This window comes from Arachis hypogaea, chromosome 9 (assembly GCF_003086295.3).
Source record: "Arachis hypogaea cultivar Tifrunner chromosome 9, arahy.Tifrunner.gnm2.J5K5, whole genome shotgun sequence".
NCBI lineage: Eukaryota > Viridiplantae > Streptophyta > Magnoliopsida > Fabales > Fabaceae > Arachis > Arachis hypogaea.
The window spans coordinates 44530620-44540243 of NC_092044.1; the positions used below are offsets into that span (position 1 = coordinate 44530620).

Sequence of the window (9624 nt, forward strand, 5' to 3'; positions counted from 1 at the left end):
ATCTTTTTCATTTTTTTATTATTTTCGAAAATTTAAAAAATTTGATTTTCAAAATCTTTTTCTTGATTTTATTTCATGATTTTCAAAAACTTTACTAACAATTAATGTGATTGATTCAAAAATTTGAAGTTTGTTACTTTCTTGTTAAGAAATGTTCAATCTTTAAATTCTAGAATCATATCTTTTAGTTTCTTGTTAGTCAAGTAATCAATTTTAATTTTAAAAATCAAATCTTTTTTAAAACAAATCTCAATCATATCTTTTTTTTTCAAAATCAATTTCAAAAATCTTTTCTAACTCCTTATCTTTTCAAAATTGATTTTCAAATCTTTTTCAACTAACTAATTGACTTTTTGTTTGTTTTACTATTTCTTATCTTTTTCAAAACCACTTAACTACTTTCCTCTCTCTAATTTTCGAAAATCACCTCCCTCTTTTTCAAAATTCTTTTAATTAACTAATTGTTTCAAATTTTAATTTTAATTTTATTTCTCCTCTTAATTTTCGAAAATCACTAACCTTTTTTTTCAAAAATAATTTTCAAAATTCTCTCCCTCTCATCTCTTTCTATTTATTTTATTTATTTACTAACACTTCTCTTCATCTTAAAATTCGAACCCTCTCTTTTCCTCTATATTCGAATTTTTCTTCTCCTACTTCTATTATTTTCTTCTTCTATTCATATAAAGGAATCTCTATACTGTGACTTAGAGGATTTTTCTACCTTTTCTGTTCTCTTCTTTTTCATATGAGCAGGAGCAAGGACAAGGACATTCTTGTTGAAGCAGATCCTAAACCTGAAAGGACTCTGAAGAAGAAACTAAGAGAAGCTAAAGCACAACAATCCAAAAAAAACCTTACAGAGAATCTCAAAAAAGAAGGAGACATAGCCGAACCCAATAATAATGCAAGGAGGATGCTTGGTGATTATACTACACCTACTTCCAATTTTTATGGAAAAAGTGGTGGGCGAAATTGTGATCATCAACAATGGCTCAAAGGCATGGTGCTCTCAAACATGAATCAAACTTTGTCACAATTCTGCACAACTAACCAGCAAGTGTACTGGGTCGTTCAAGTAATACCTTACGTGAGTAAAGGTCGATCCCACAGAGATTGTTGGTATGAAGCAAGCTATGGTCATCTTATAAATCTCAGTCAGGCGGATAATAATTGATTATGGAATTTTGAAAATCAAATAATAGTAAATAAACAGAAAATAAAGATAAAGTTACTCATGTAATCCAATGGTGGAAATTTCGGATAGGTGTATAGAGGTGATGTGTTCCTTCTGAATCTCTGTTTTCCTACTTCTTCCTTCTAGTTTTTCATCACTCCTTTCTATGGCAAGCTGTATGTAGGGCATCACCATTGTCAATGGCTACATCCCAGTGGAATAAAATCAAGTTGGAATAAAATCCAGTGATTCTTTTGCGTCTGTCACTAACGCCCAGCCTTCAGGAGTTTGAAGCTCGTCACAATCATTCAATCCCGGAATCCTACTCGGAATACCACAGACAAGGTTAGACTTTCCGGATTCCCATGAATGCCACCATCAATTCTAGCTTATACCACGAAGATTCTGATTAAGGAATCCAAGAGATATGCGCCCGGTCTAAGGTAGAACGGAAGTGGTTGTCAGTCACGCGCGTTCATAGGTGAGAATGATGATGAGTGTCACGGATCATCACATTCATCAATTTGAAGTGCAACGAATATCTTAGAACAGGAATAAATCGAATTGAATAGAAAATAGTAGTAATTGCATTAAAACTTTGAGGTACAGCAGAGCTCCACACCCTTAACCTATGGTGTGTAGAAACTCCACCGTTGAAAATACATAAGTGATGAAGGTCCAGGCATGGCCGAATGGCCAGCCCCCAAGATCTCAGAACTAAATGTCCAAAGATGTCTAATAAACTAGTAAAAAGTTCTATTTATACTAAACTAACTACTAGGGTTTACAAGAGTAAGTAATTGATGCATAAATCCACTTCCGGGGCCCATTTGGTGTATGTTTGGGCTGAGCTTGATCTATCCACGAGCTAAGGCTTCTCTTGGAGTTGAACTCCAAGTTGTAACATGTTTTGGGCGTTCAACTCTGGTTCGTGACGTGTTTCTGGCGTTTGACTCCAGAATGCAGCATGGAATTGGCGTTGAGCGCCAGTTTACGTCATCAAATCTCAAACAAAGTATGGACTATTATATATTGCTGGAAAGCTCTGGATGTCTACTTTCCAAAGCCGTTGAGAGCGCGCCATTTGGAGTTCTGTAGCTCCAGAAACCCTATTTCAAGTGCAGGGAGGTCAGATTCCAATAGCATCAGCAGTCCTTTGTCAGCCTTTTATCAGAGTTTTGCTCAGGTCCCTCAATTTCAGCCAGAAAATTCCTGAAATCACAGAAATGTGAATTTAGCATAAAAACTAATGAAAACATCCCTAAAAGTAACTAGATCATACTAAAAACTAGCTAAAAACAATGCCAAAAAGCGTATAAATTATCCTCTCATCACAACACCAAACTTAAATTGTTGCTTGTCCCCAAGCAACTGAAAATCAATTAGGATAAAAAGAAGAGAACATACTATAAATCCCAAAATCTCAATGAATATTAATTCTAATTAGATGAGCGGGACTTGTAGCTTTTTGCTTCTAAACAGTTTTGGCATCTCACTTTTTCCTTTGAAGTTTAGAATGATTGGCTTCTCTAGGAACTTAGAATTTCAGATAGTGTTATTGATTCTCCTAGTTAAGTATGTTGATTCTTGAACACATCTACTTTTATGAGTCTTGGTCGTGGCCCTAAGCACTTTGTTTTCCAGTATTACCACCAGATACACAAATGCCACAGACACATGACTGGGTGAACCTTTTCATATTGTGACTCAGCTTTGCTAGAGTCCCCAGTTAGAGGTGTCTAGAGCTCTTAAGCACACTCTTTTTGCTTTGGATCATGACTTTAACCACTCAGTCTCAAGCTTTTCACTTGGGCCTTCATGACACAAGCACATGGTTAGGGACAGCTTGATTTAGCCGTTTAGGCCTGGATTTTATTTCCTTGGGCCCTCCTATCCATTGATGCTCAAAGCCTTGGATCCTTTTTACCCTTGCCTTTTGGTTTTAAGGGCTATTGGTTTTTTCTACTTGCTTTTTCTTTTTCTTTCTATTTTTTTCGCCACTTTTTTTCTTTTTTTTTTCGCAAGCCTTGTTCTTTCACTGCTTTTTCTTGCTTCAAGAATCAATTTCATGATTTTTCAGATTATCAATAACATTTCTCTTTTTCTTCATTCTTTCAAGAGCCAACAATTTTAACATTCATAAACAAGAAGATAAAAAAATATGCACTGTTTAAGCATTCATTCAGAAAACAAAAAGTATTGTCACCACATCAATATAATTAAACTAAATTCAAGGATAATTTCGAAATTCATGTACTTCTTGTTCTTTTGAATTAGAAAATTTTTTTATTTAAGAGAGGTGAAGGATTCATGGAATTATTTATAGCCTTAAGACATAGTTATTAAATACTAATGATCATGTAATAAAGACACAAAAGATAGATAAACATGAAGCATAAAAATCGAAAAACAGAGAATTAAGAACAAGGAAGTTAAGGAATGAGTCCACCTTAGTGAGGGTGGCGCCTTCTTGAAGAACCAATGGTGCTTTGAGCTCCTCTATGTCTCTTCATTGCCTTTGTTGCATGATCCCTAATGATTTTGGTGCTCTTATCCTTAGTTGCTCCCAATAATTGTGTGGAGGAAAATGTATTCCCTAAGGTATCTCAGGGATCTCTTGATGAGAGAATTCCTCATGCTCTCTTGATGTGCAGTCAAATGCTTCTTCTACTGAGCTATGGACCCTTGAGATGAATCTCTCCATCTCCCATGACTCGGAGGTGGAAGCTTTTTGTCTTCCCTTTTCTCTTCTTCTTCTTCTTTTTTTTTTTTAGGTTTCTCTGGCCTTAGGTGCCATCAATGGTTATGGAAAAATAAAAAGCTTATGCTTTTACCACACCAAACTTAAAATATTGCTCACCCTCGAGCAAGAGAAGAAAGAAGAGAAGAGGAAGAAGAAGAAACTATGGAGGAGAGGGGGAGAGGTGTATTCGGCCATGTAGGGTGGGTTTGGGTGGGAAAGAGATTTTGAATTTTGAAGGTAGGTGGGGTGTATGGGGAAGAGTGGATGGATGTGAGTGGTGAATGAAAAACAGGAGGGATGACCTTTAATGGAGAGAGAGAGGGTGAGATAGGTGGGGATCCTGTGAGGTCCACAGATCCTGAGATGATCCTGTGGGGTCCACAGATCCTGAGGTGTTCCTATGGGGTCCACAGATCCTGAGGTGTCAAGGATTTACATCCTTGCACCAATTAGGCATGTAGAATGCCTTTGCATACATTTGTGGCGTTTAAACACCGAAGTGATGCTCATTCTGGGTGTTCAACGCCCATGTGCAGCATGTTTCTGGCATTGAACGGCAGGTCCATGCTTGTTTCTAGCGTTCAGCGCCAGCTCTCCTCAGGGTGTATTCCTGGCATTTGAACGCCGGGATGTTGCTTGTTTCTGGCGTTCAACGCCAGATCCATGCTCTGTTCTGGCGTTGAATGTAACAACCCTAATTTTTGAGTACGCGAGATCTTTTCTGAAGACACGGATTTCTCCGAAAGATCAGTAAAGGAAACACCTCTTCTGTATCATCAAGCATCTCAATCCTCATTTTCATTATATTATCTTTAACTCAGGACCTTAGTTGAGACAAGCTCGATAACACAATCACGAAGAACCTAGTTTTTGAACCGTATCGGTTAGGAGTTTTGATTCGGTTTTTCGTAAATAGTCTCAATTTGATGAACCGGACTCGATTCATGAGAGAAGAGAGATAATATGATAATATTATCATTATATTAGTATTAGAAGATGCTTGAATGATATTATAAGGTTACCTGGTCTATTTTTGTTAAAAACAGAAAATCGGTTTAACCAGGTTTATGGTTTACTGGTGCAGCTTAGCACCAGCACTCTCTGATGACTTTAGCAATGCTAAGGCCTCATTATACATGTTTTATTCTCATAATAAATATGTTACTAGTTTCATTTATGCTAGTAGCTCAGAAAATAATTTTTAGAGATGTTTTTACAAGTGTTCCGATACACCTAGTTTTAGTAGTTATACACCTGAGATATTTTAATATTATTTTAATCCACCTTCAAGCCAACCAATCACAACTCACCTTACACCTCCAAGACCTCCAAGGCTGTCTCATTTCATCATTTTGGCCGAAAATAACAAGAGAGAAAAGAGAGAAACTTTCATGAACACTTAATCTTCAAAGCTTGATTTCTTCTGAACCAAAACTCAAATCAAAACTCCGATTTCACCAAAATGATCCTCTCTTCTTCCTCTACATAACCATGTAACTTATCGAGGCTGGAAATAAGGTGAGATGGCTGTCTCCCTCCCTCTTCAATTCGGTTTTCAAGGAAAACCATGCAAAACATGTGTTTTCTTGATGTTCTTTCTTAGGAATCATGCTTAACTTGACTTGAGGGCCAAGAAACATTAATTTCCAGCAAGTCTAAGGTGAGATATCTCTTCCTAACGTACTGAGGGAGATTTGGTCAGTTGAGAGTTTGTGGATTTAAAGTTGTTCTTGATGTGTTTTAGGAGGAAAAAGTGCTTAAGGACCACCTGAAAGTTTAACCGAATTAGGAGCAGCAAAACCAGGTAGGGTGTCACGAAATTAATCTTGATTATTTGTGTTTGATTTGTGTGAATGTTGTATAAATTGGCTGTGCTAAATATTGGTTGCATATATGATTGATTCTTTAAATTTGGTGAAATTTTGATGAAATTTGATGAAATTCAAGCTTTAAAGTTCATGTTCTTGGGCAGTTGGAAAAACGAAACCCTAAGCTTAAATTGAGGTTCAATTTATGTTGAAATCATGTAGAAAAGATGGGGTTTTAGTGGCTGCAATTTTATTTTGAATTATGGTAAAAATCGGTTGCTGAAAAGACTGAAAAACGGGTAAAAACAGAGAAAGAATCTGAAGAATTTATGAAGAACATGAAGAACACTTTGAGTGTGGTGAAGAACATTGAAGAACACCTTTTATATCTTAGAAAGGGCAAGGAAGTAAATATTTTGGTGTTTGAGGGGTTATTTTGTAATTTTTGAAAGTTAGGGTGGTTAAAGTAGAAATATTAAAAGTTACAGGTGGTAAAAAGTAAATTTTTAAAGGTTAAAAGTTAAAAAGGGGTAATTTTCGAAAAATTAATGATAAAATAATAAATAATAATAAAATATTAAGTAATAATATTTAATTAAAAATAATATTTTAATAAAAATAATAATATAATGCGAAAAAGGCAGTTTTCTGTAAAAGCTTTAGAAAGACAACTTTAAGCGAAGAATCTCATAATTACCTTCATAAAACACTTAGGGAGTGGTAAGAACATATTAGTGAGGCAAAGATAAATGAAAGATAAAAAGTTAAAGAAAAGATAAAAAAAACAAAGAAAAGTCTGTAAAGTTTTAATGACAGAAAAACAGACAGAGACTAGTGAACGAACTAGGGCAACAAAGTTAGTCCTGGAATTGCGAATAGGGTTAGGTATTATATGAAAAGTTAAACTGTTTCAGTATAGACTTAATGAACCTATACTTGGGACAGACTAACTATTCATACCGAAATTTACATAATCTTTAAATACATACGTTAAACAGAGAAATTAGAACAGAGTAAAGAAACACAGAGAATAGAGTAACCAGAGCAGAATAAAGGGATACAGAGAAAAGAGTAACCAGAGCAAAGTAAAAAGACAAAGAGAAAAGAGTAATGTGATAAAGAGAAATGGTTTGAGTTACGATGTTGTAAAAATAAAAGCTGTAAAGTTTGTATAGCATGATTGAACAGAGAAAGAAAGAGGTACTGCATAAGAATGTGAAAGTGATGATGATAATGAGAATGATTATGTGATGATCTGCTGCATGAAGGCAGTCAGATAGATAGTGGTACGACCACTGAGAGTGCTTTCCTGGGATACTTAGCTATAATGCTATTCTGTAAGTCAGAGGACTCTTACAGAGGTATCGAGAACACACGACACGGCTAATCATCTATCGGTTCTCAATCAGGTTGGAATAGAATCCAGTGATTCTTTTGCGTCTGTCACTAACGCCCAGCCTTCAAGAGTTTGAAACTCGTCACAGTCATTCAATCCCGGAATCCTACTCGGAATACCACAGACAAGGTTAGACTTTCCGGATTCCCATGAATGCCGCCATCAATTCTAGCTTATACCACGAAGATTATGATTAAGGAATCCAAGAGATACGCGCCCGGTCTAAGGTAGAACGGAAGTGGTTGTCAGTCACGCGCGTTCATCTGTGAGAATGATAATGAATGTCACGGATCATCACATTCATCAATTTGAGGTGCAACAAATATCTTAGAACAGGAATAAATCGAATTGAATAGAAAATAGTAGTAATTGCATTAAAACTTTGAGGTACAGCAGAGCTCCACACCCTTAATCTATGGTGTGTAGAAATTCCACCGTTGAAAATACATAAGTGATGAAGGTCCAGGCATGGCCGAATGGCCAGCCCCCAAGATCTCAGAACTAAACATCCAAAGATGTCTAATACACTAGTAAAAAGTTCTATTTATACTAAACTATCTACTAGGGTTTACAAGAGTAAGTAATTGATGCATAAATCCACTTCCGGGGCCCACTTGGTGTATGTTTGGGCTGAGCTTGATCTATCCACGAGCTGAGGCTTATCTTGGAGTTGAATGCCAAGTTGTAACGTGTTTTGGGCGTTCAACTCTGGTTCGTGACGTGTTTTTGGCGTTTGACTCCAGAATGCAGCATGGAACTGGCGTTGAGTGCCAGTTTACGTCCTCAAATCTCGAACAAAGTATGGACTATTATATATTGCTGGAAAGCTCTGGATGTCTACTTTTCAAAGCCGTTGAGAGCGCGGCATTTGGAGTTCTTTAGCTCCAGAAAATCTATTTCGAGTGCAGGAGGTTAGATTCCAACAGTATCAGCAGTCCTTTGTCAGCCTTTTATCAGAGTTTTGCTCAGGTCCCTCAATTTCAGCCAGAAAATGCCTGGAATCACAGAAAAACACACAAACTCATAGTAAAGTCCAGAAATGTTAATTTAGCATAAAAACTAATGAAAACATCCCTAAAAGTAACTAGATCATACTAAAATCTACCTAAAAACAATGCCAAAAAGCGTATAAATTATCCGCTCATCAAGAAGCATCTCAATCCCTGCCATTGGAGCAAACAATTTTGAGCTGAAGCCTCAACTAGTTGCTCTAATGCAATAGAACTACAAGTTTTATGGACTTCCATCAGAAGATCCCTATCAGTTTTTAACTGAGTTCTTGTAGATCTGTGATACTGTTATGACTAATGGAGTAGATCCTAAAGTCTACAGGCTCATGCTTTTCCCTTTTGCTGTAAGAGACAGAGCTAGAACATGGTTGGACTCACAACCTAAAGATAGCCTGGACTATTGGGATAAGCTGGTCATGGCCTTCCTGGCCAAGTTTTTTCCTCCTCAAAAGCTGAGCAAGCTTAGAGTGGACGTTTAGACCTTCAGGCAAAAAGATGGTGAATCCCTCTATGAAGCTTGGGAAAGATACAAGCAGTTGACCAAAAAGTGTCCTTCTGACATGCTTTCAGAATTGACCATTTTGGATATATTCTATGATGGTCTATCTGAGTTCTCTAAGATGTCAGTGGACCATTCTACAGGTGAATCTATTCACCTAAAGAAAACGCCTGCAGAAGCTCAAGAACTCATTGACATGGTTGCAAATAACCAATTCATGTACACCTCTGAGAGGAATCCTGTGAGTAATGGGACGCCTCAGAGGAAGGGAGTTCTTGAGATTGATGCTCCGAATGCCATATTGGCTCAGAACAAAATATTGACTCAGCAAGTCAACATGATTTCTCAGAGTATGAATGGATTGCAAAATACATCCAACAGTACTAAAGAAGCATCTTCTGAAGAAGAAGCTTATGATCCTAAGAACCCTACAATGGTAGAGGTGAATTACATGGGTGAACCCTATGGAAACACCTATAATCCCTTATGGAGAAATCATCCAAATTTCTCATAGAAGGATCAACAAAAGCCCCAACAAGGCTTTAATAATGGTGGAAGAAACAGGTTTAGCAATAGCAAGCCTTTTCCATCATCTTTTCAGCAACAGACAGAGAATTCTGAGCAGAGCCCCTCTAGCTTGGCAAACATAGTCTCTGATCTATCTAAGACCACTTTAAGTTTCATGAATGAAGCAAGGTCCTCTATTAGAAACTTGGAGGCACAAGTGAGTCAGCTGAGTAAGAAAATCACTGAAACTCCTCCTAGTACTCTCCCAAGCAATAAAGAAGAGAATCCAAAAAGAGAGTGCAAGGCCATTGATATAATCAAAATGGCCGAATCCAAAGAGGAAGGTGAGAACGTGAATCCTAATGAGGAAGACCTCAGGGGACGTCCTCCAGACAGAAAGGAGTTCCCTATTGAGGACTTAAAGGAATCTGAGGCTCATATAGAGACCATAGAGATTCCATTAAACTTCCTTCTACCATTCATG

General features: G+C 37.0%; 1 non-coding gene across 1 annotated transcript; it reads right to left on the bottom strand.

The window, feature by feature from the left end:
• Positions 1–8592: 8592 nt before the first annotated feature.
• Positions 8593–8700, bottom strand: LOC112713810 (small nucleolar RNA R71). The gene has a single exon (XR_003158771.1). It is a non-coding gene; the product is annotated as a small nucleolar RNA R71 (small nucleolar RNA).
• Between the last annotated feature and the right edge of the window lie 924 nt (positions 8701–9624).